The following is a 6152-nucleotide window of genomic DNA, read 5'->3' on the forward strand; positions in this document are numbered from 1 at the left end:
ATATAATCACAACAGAACCAACTGAAATTAATTTGATGATATTGGTCTATTAGAAAAAGCTATACTTCAATAAATTTGAAAATCTAAAGGCAAAAGACAAATTCCTTGAAAACAACACCCTACCCAGATTGGCATAGATCGATGTAGAACAGTTGAACAGACATGTCACAAAAGAAGAATTTCAACAGGTCATAAAAAAGTCCTGTTCCAGATGACTTCATGGCAGAATTCTGCCAAACATCCAGAACTTATCAATTTTAATTATTTTTTTAAATAAGAAAACCCCCTGAACACTTCCAGAGTCATTCTATGAAGCAACATAACCCTAATACCAAAACCAGATAATTACCAAAAAAAGAAAACTACATTACCAAAAAAAGAAAACTACAAATTACCGCACATAAATACAGATGCAAAAATCCTTAACAAAATCCTGACCATTAGAATCTAACAACACATTTTAAAAAAAAAATCAATCGTTATCAAGTAGGAGCCATAAAAAGTGTGTGAGAATGATTCAACATAAGACAAAAAGAAACATAACTTATCACAATAATGAAGTATAAACAAGAAAAATCCAACACCTCTTCCTGGTTAAAACAATCAATAAAATAGAAAAAGAAGGGAATTTCATCAACACAGTGAAAAGTATATATACAAAACCAGTATCATTCACAATGGAGAAAGCCTTCCCTTTGCAAACAGGTACCAAGTGTCCACTTTGACCATCCCTACTCAATATTGTATTGAATGTGCTTACTAAGGCATTATGACAAGAAAGGAAAATAAGAGGCATCAAGACAAAGAGGTGCTAAAATTGTTGCTAAATGTAGACGATATGCACAAAACCCCAAGAAGACACCAAAAAACCTGTTATATCTAGTAAACCAGTTTGGAAGTATGGCAGAATACAACTTCAAATAAAAAAAAAACAGTAATATTTCTCTTCAGAAAGAAAGAAAACACAGATAAGGTTTCTAATAAAGCAATATAATCTAAAGTAGACAACCACAATTGAGATAATTGTGAATAAACCTAATATATATATATATATCCATATGCTTACAAGAAAGTTCAGTGAATACCACTCTCATTCAGATATATACACCAACAACCAGAGTGAAAGAAAAAGAAATAAATGATTTCTGCCAACTTTTACAGTCGGAGATCAATCGAATATGAAATCAACATGCACTGATAATAATGGGTGACTGGAATGCAAAAGTTGGGAATAGAGAAGAAGAATCACTAGTTGGAAAACAATGATTCTGACAGAAATGAAGCTGGAGATAGAATGATTGAATTTTGTACAACCAATGACTTATTCATTTCAAATACGTTTTATAAGAAACATAAATGCAGCGTATACACATGGATTTCACCTGATGGTATGCAAAGGAATCAGATTGATTACATCTGCGGAAGAAAACCCTGGAGAAGCTCAATATCAGCTGTGAAAACTAGGCCAGGAGATGATTGGGAAACAGATCACTAACTACTCATATGCAAGTTTAAGCTGAAGCTGAGGAAAATGAAACTGAATCCATGGGAACCAAAATATGACTTTGAGTTTATCCCACCTGAATTTCAGAACCATCTCAGGAACAGGTTTGAGGCCTTGAACACTAATGAGCGAAGATCAGATGAGTTGAGGGAGGATGTCAAAGGTATCATCCAGGAAGAGTTCAAATAGTCATAACAAAGACATAAGAGAAAAAAAAAAAAGGCCAAAATGGATGTCAGAAGAAACTCTGAAGATTGTACTGGAGCGCACAGAAACCAAAGCACAAGAAGAATTCAAGATACTAAAGAGATGAATAGAAGATGCCAAAGGGCAGCACAGGATGACAAAGCAAATTATTACAATGAAATGTGTAAGGAGCTATAGTCAGAAAATCAAAAGGGCCAAACTCGCTCAGCATTTCTTAAGCTCAAAGAACTGAAGAACAAATTCAGACCTCGAATTTCTATAGTCAAGGATGCTTTAGGCAGAATACTGAATGATCTGGGAAGTATTAAAAGAAGATGGAAAGAATATACTGAGTCACTTTATAGAACGGGATTGGCAGACACAGAAGAATTTCATGAAATAACATATGAGCAAGAGCCTATGGTGATGAAGGAAGAAGTTCAAGCTGCTTTGAAGGAAACCGCAAAAGAAAATAATGCCCCAGGAATAGATGCTATACCAATTGATATATTTCAGCCTGGACGTGCTCACCAAGTTGTGCTAAGAAATCTGGAGAACAACCACTTGGCCAACTGACTGGAAGAGATTTATATTTGTTCCCATTCCAAAGAAGGGTGACCCAACAGAGTATGGAAACTATAGAACAATATCATTGATTTCACATGCAAGATTCTACTGAAGATTATCCAAAACCAACTGAAACAGCACATTGCAGAGAACTGCCAAAAGTCCAGGCTGGGTTTAGAAGGGGTCGTGGTCCTAGGAATATTGTAGCTAATGTTAAATGGATCTTAGCTGAAAGCAGGGAATACCAGAAGAATGTCTATCTGTGTTTCATTGATTATGCAAAGGCATTTGACTGTGTGGATCATAGCAAACTGTGGCTGATTCTGAGAAGAACAGGAATCCTAGAACACCTGATCGTGCTAATGCGAAACCTCTACTTGGACCAAGAGGCAGTCATCAGAACAGAGCAAGGAAACGCTGAATGGTTCAAAATTGGGAATGGTGTACACTAGGGATGTGTTCTATCTCCATACTTTTTCAATCTTTATGCAAAACAGATTATCCAGGAGGCAGGGCACTATGAGGAGAAATGTGGGGTCAGGATTGGTGGAAGATCTATCAACAATCTGCATTATGCAGATGACATAACCCTGCTTGCTGAAACTGAGGAGGACCTGAAGCTTGCTGCAGAGTCAAGGACTTCAGCCTTCAATATGGGTGGAGGCTCAATGTCAAGAAGACAAAGATTCTCACCGCTGGACCAATTGACAGCATCAGGATGGATGGTGAAGAGATTGAGATTGTTCACAGCTTTAGTCTGCTTGGCTCCACAGTCAACACTCTTCACACCAGCAGGTAGGAAATGAAAAGACGTATTGCGAAAGGGAAGTCTGCTGTTAGGGACCTCTCCAAAACACTGAAGTGCAATGGTGTCACTCTGGAGACTAAGGTGTGTCTGATACAAGCCATGGTCTTTGCAATCACTTGTTATGCATCAGAGAGTTGGGTAATGACTAGGGAGGATAGAAGGAGAATTGATGCCTTTGATCTGTGGTGCTGGAGAAGAGTATCAAATGTACTGTGGACTGCTAAGAAAACAAATTCATTCTGGAGAGTGTTAAACCAGCTTGCTCCTTGGTGGCAAGGATTCTGGTATACTTTGGACATGTTGTGAGAAGGGACTGGTCCTTGGAGAGGTCCATCATGCTTGGTAGGATGGAAGGGAAGACCCTCTATGAGGTGGATTGATTCACTGACTTAGGTAATCGGGATGGGTGTGTTGGAGGCAGTGCAATTGGCACAGGGTAGAGTAGGGTTTAGGGTTGTTGTATATACCGTCTGTGTGAGTCGCAAGCAACTCGATGGCGCATAACAACAACAATAGACACAAACGATCTTTATAATGAAAACAGGATGGTACTGGTATGATGACAGATACACTGTTCAGAATCTAGAACCCAGAGTTTTAACCATCCACCTACAGTAAACTGGTATGCAACAAGGAAACAAAACCTACCAAGCAGGGTACATGACAATCACTTCAACAAATGATGCTCCAAAACGGAACTTTTGACTTTTGCCTGCAGAAAGTTGAAGCAGGATTCACATCTTATATCAATCAAAAACAAACAAAACAAAAAAATCATCTTGATGATTCAGAGACCTAGGGGTAAAGCCCAAAACCATAAGACAGATTTGGACCAAATTTAGGTTAAGTGCCATCAAGTCACTTGTGACTCATAGTGACACTGTGTACAACTATGCTGAATTCTGTTCTATCCTCTGCCAAACTCATATCTCCGACACACCCACCTCCATTACCCCAGTCTGAGTCAACCTATCTCATCTAGGGTCTTCCTTTCTTGCACTGTGCCTCCACCCTCCCAAGCATATTTCCCTCTCCAAGGACTAATCCCTCCTTGCAACTTGTCCAAAGTATGTCAGATGGAGCTTCAGAATACTTGCTTTTAAAGAGTAGTTTTGTTTCACTGTCTTCAGGAAGAACCTGTTTTTTCCCTAGCAGTCCATGGTATACTCAGTACTTTTCTCCAGCACCAGAGCTCAAAGGAATCAATTCTTCTATCATCCCTAGTCAGTGTCCAACTCTCTGATGCAATACAAGTAATTGTGAAATCCATGGCCTGTATCAGGTACACATTAGTCTCCAGACTGATATTGTTGTTCTTCAGTACTCTGGAGAGATCCCTGACAGCAGATTTTTCCAATGTAATTCGTCTTTTGATTTGCTGGCTGTTGGCACCAAGAGTGTTGATTGTTGAGCCAAGCAAACTGAAGCTGTTAACAATCTCAATCTCTTCATCATCTATCATGATGCTGCCAGTCAGCCCAGTGGTGAGAATCTGTTTTCTTGATGTTGAGCTTCAATTTGACCTTCTGCAGCAAATGCCTCAGGTCCCCCTCAGTTTCATGCAAGTCCATAATTCAGGTTGTTGATTTAGCCTATAGAGTGGAAGTTATAGAATAATATCACTAATATCACACACTTGAAAAACCTTGCTGAAGATCATTCAGAAATGAATGAAAAATTATACTGATAGAGAACTACCAGAAATGCAGGCTGGGTTTAGAAGAGTTTGGGGCACTAGAGACATTATCGCCATGTCAGATGGATCTTGGCAGAAAGCAGAGAGTACAAGAAGAATGTCTATTTGTGTTTCTTTGACTATTCAAAGGCATTTGACTGTGTGGATCACAAAAAATTGTGGCTAACCTTGAGAAAAATGGGAATCCCAGAACACTTGATTGTGCTTATGTGAAACCTGTACTTGGGCTAGGAAGCAGTCCTTGAAATAGAGCAGGGAAAAACTGCATGGTTCAAAATCAAGAAAGAAATATGTCAGGGATGCATCCTGTCTCTGTACCTTTTCAATCTATACGCAGAATAGATCATTCAGGAAGCAGGGCTTTATGAGGAGGAATGTAGCATCAAAATTGGAGGGAGACTCCTCAACAACCTACATCATGCAGGTGACACAACCTTGCTTGTTGGTTGACCTGGAAGCACTTGCTACAGAAGGTCAAGGACTGTAGTCTTCAATATGGACTGAAGCTTAACATCGGGAAGACAAAGATTCTCACCACTGCACCAATTGGATGGAGAACATGGATGGAGAAGAGGTTAAGGTTGTTAACAATTACAGCTTACGCAGCTCCACAATCAACACTCTTAACACCATCAGTCAGAAAATTTAAAAAATGAATTGCATTGGGAAAATATGCTGTCAAGGTCTCCAGAGTACTACTAAGAAGCAAGGATGTCAGTCTAGACACTAAGGTGCACCTAATCTAGGTCATGGTCTTCACAATTACTTGTTATGCTTCAGAGAATTGGACAATGACCAAGGATGACAGAAGAAGAATTGATGTCTTCAAACTGTAGTGCTGGAGAAGAGTTGTGAACATAACATGGACTGCCAAGAAACTAAATAGGTCTGTCTTGGAGAGAGTGAAACCAAATTTCTCCTTGGAGGCTAGAATTTTGAAGCGCCATCTCACATATTTTGTGTACGTGGCCAGGAGAGAACGGTCCTTGGAGAAGGACATCATGTTTGGAAGAATGGAGGGACAGCACAGGAGACACAATATTTATGAATGAAAAACAATGTTTATGACTTTTTTATGCAAACCAGTATAAAATAAAAACAACAAAAATCCAACTTTTAATCTAAGTAAGTTCTCAAAAGCTTTGTCTTTTTAAATGTTCAATCCCTGTGTCTATGCATCTTATGAGCGAAAATTAACTTATATAATTGTCTATCAGCTCTGGTGGCCTAGTGGTAAGAAATTGTGTTGCAATCCTACACGAACAAGGTTGTGATCAACAGCCACTTCCTGAGAGAAGAACGGACAATCTCACCAAAACCATTTATGGAAAATAGGAACTGCATTGGAGCATGTATCTCTGGATTGGAAATGATGATATTGTTAATACTTC

Source organism: Elephantulus edwardii, unplaced genomic scaffold, assembly GCF_000299155.1.
Source record: "Elephantulus edwardii isolate Elephantulus edwardi_28Jun2011 unplaced genomic scaffold, EleEdw1.0 scaffold00276, whole genome shotgun sequence".
NCBI classification, from domain to species: Eukaryota; Metazoa; Chordata; class Mammalia; order Macroscelidea; family Macroscelididae; genus Elephantulus; species Elephantulus edwardii.